The 2,006-nt window shown below is 35.9% G+C and overlaps 1 non-coding gene across 1 annotated transcript; it reads left to right on the top strand.

Annotated features, from left to right (window-relative positions):
- Positions 1–800: 800 nt before the first annotated feature.
- Positions 801–855, top strand: LOC123731486 (U7 small nuclear RNA). The gene has a single exon (XR_006762639.1). It is a non-coding gene; the product is annotated as a U7 small nuclear RNA (small nuclear RNA).
- The last annotated feature ends 1,151 nt before the right edge of the window (positions 856–2,006 follow it).

Consider the following 2,006-nt stretch of genomic DNA (forward strand, 5'->3'; position numbering starts at 1 on the left):
TGTCTCACACATACATTATTGGATTATAGTCTTATAATTCTAATACATTTCACATAGTCTTATACTTCTAATACATTTCACATAGTATTATACGTTTCAGGGTGGAATTCTTTAGTCATTACTTTAAACATATAAATTCCTTTATCCTACATCCCCACAGCATGATGTTGCCACCACCATGCTTCACCATAGGGGCCACTGTGTTTTTGGGGACCTTCAATGCTGCAGACATTTTTTGGCACCCTTCCCCAGATCTGTCTCAACCCAATCCTGTCTCGGAGCGCTACGGACAATTCCTTCGACCTCATGGCTTGGTTTTTGCTCTGACATGCACTGTCAACTGTGGGACCTTATATAGACAGCTGTGTGCCTTTCCAAACCATGTCCAATCAATTGAATTTACCACAGGTTGACTCCAAGCAAGTTGTAGGTTCATCTCAAGGATGATCAATGGAAACAGGATGCACCTGAGCTTAATTTGGAGTCTCATAGCGAAGAGTCTGAATACTTATGTAAGTAAGATATTTATTTTTTGTTTGTTTTATAAATGTGCAAAAAAATGTAAACACCTGTTTTCGCTTTGTCATTATGGGGTATTGTGTTTAGATTAATGAGGAAAAACATGAATTTAATAAATTTTAGAATAAGGCTGTAACGTAACAAAATGTGGAGAACGTCAAGGGGTCGGGAATATTTTCCAAATGCATTGTATTATGTTCCATACATGTTCCATACATAGAAAAGAGCAGACGCGCTGAACAATCTGTTCAGAACTCAGTCCTACCTACCTACAGGTTATGGAAAGTTTGCTCTTTTAGTATTTCTCCAGTAGGGGTTTTCAAGGAGAAGTCCTACAATTTTATGTCAAAGATAATAAAACAAAAACAGTACAGTAATGTCTGCAAAAACACTACAGTAAATAGTACAGTATACTACAGTCCACAAAAACACTACATTAATTACTGTAGTATATACTAAAGTTATTTTACTACAGTATATATACTATATTTAACTGTAAATACATTATACTACAATATACTACAGTAAAATCTGCAAAAACAGTACTGTATACAAATAAAAAAATTCATGTAGGATGTGTGAAATGGGTAATTTTACAGATGAAAGACTTAACCTAAAAGACAGCAACAGCGCAGTTTTGATTAAGCCCAAAGTTCCATCTTCACACAACAAGTGCTTTTTGAGTGATGAAAGCAAATTAAAAGGGATGGAAATATATCGAGAGTGGCTGAACCAGGAAGATTATGTGTCCAGATGAGGTTCTATCATTTTTAAAATATGATATTCTCTCTCTCTGTTCTCTCTCTCCAAGATGTCCCTCCGCAGGTGCAATTGCTAGACAGTAATTCAATAAAAATTGCACCTGAAATAGATGTTAATTTTCCATAGGGTTTCTTTCTCTCTGCTTCATGCCGTTTGTCATCCCGTCTCCTAATCCTGCTCCAATACTCAATATATTTCAAATGTTAATGAGACTGCATCAGGATCTCTATTTTCACTGTCCAGTTGGAGAATGAAAAAGTTAGATTTTGTATTAACCATCTGAGAACTTCAAATGTTCTATTTTGCCTTCCTTCCTTCCTTCCATAACATTACATTCCACCATAATCCAAACGATAACAAAAGACTGTTGAGACCATGTGTTGTAAGATTATCTCTAAACCAAATATAGTGCAGTTTGTCAACAACTACTTCAGAGATGTGTCACCATCAGGAAGGTATGTCCATGGTCCCCATAAATCTAATATATGGTATCGGGGGGGGGGTGTTGGGGGATGGATATGCAATACTTTCCAAACATTCCTGTCCTCTTATTCTTTTCAGAAGTCAACTTAATTTAAATGAATTTACATGTTTCAGTCTACCTACAGCAGGGTTTGGCCCCCGGGTGATTTTATTTTGTCCCCAAGTTTTCTGAGAAAAAGTATTATTATTATTATTTTAATTTTTGGACATAAAACACTGTAAAAACACCAGCAAATCAGCTC

The sequence above is a fragment of the Salmo salar genome, chromosome 28 (genome assembly GCF_965601325.2).
Source record: "Salmo salar chromosome 28, fSalSal1, whole genome shotgun sequence".
Taxonomy (NCBI): Eukaryota; Metazoa; Chordata; class Actinopteri; order Salmoniformes; family Salmonidae; genus Salmo; species Salmo salar.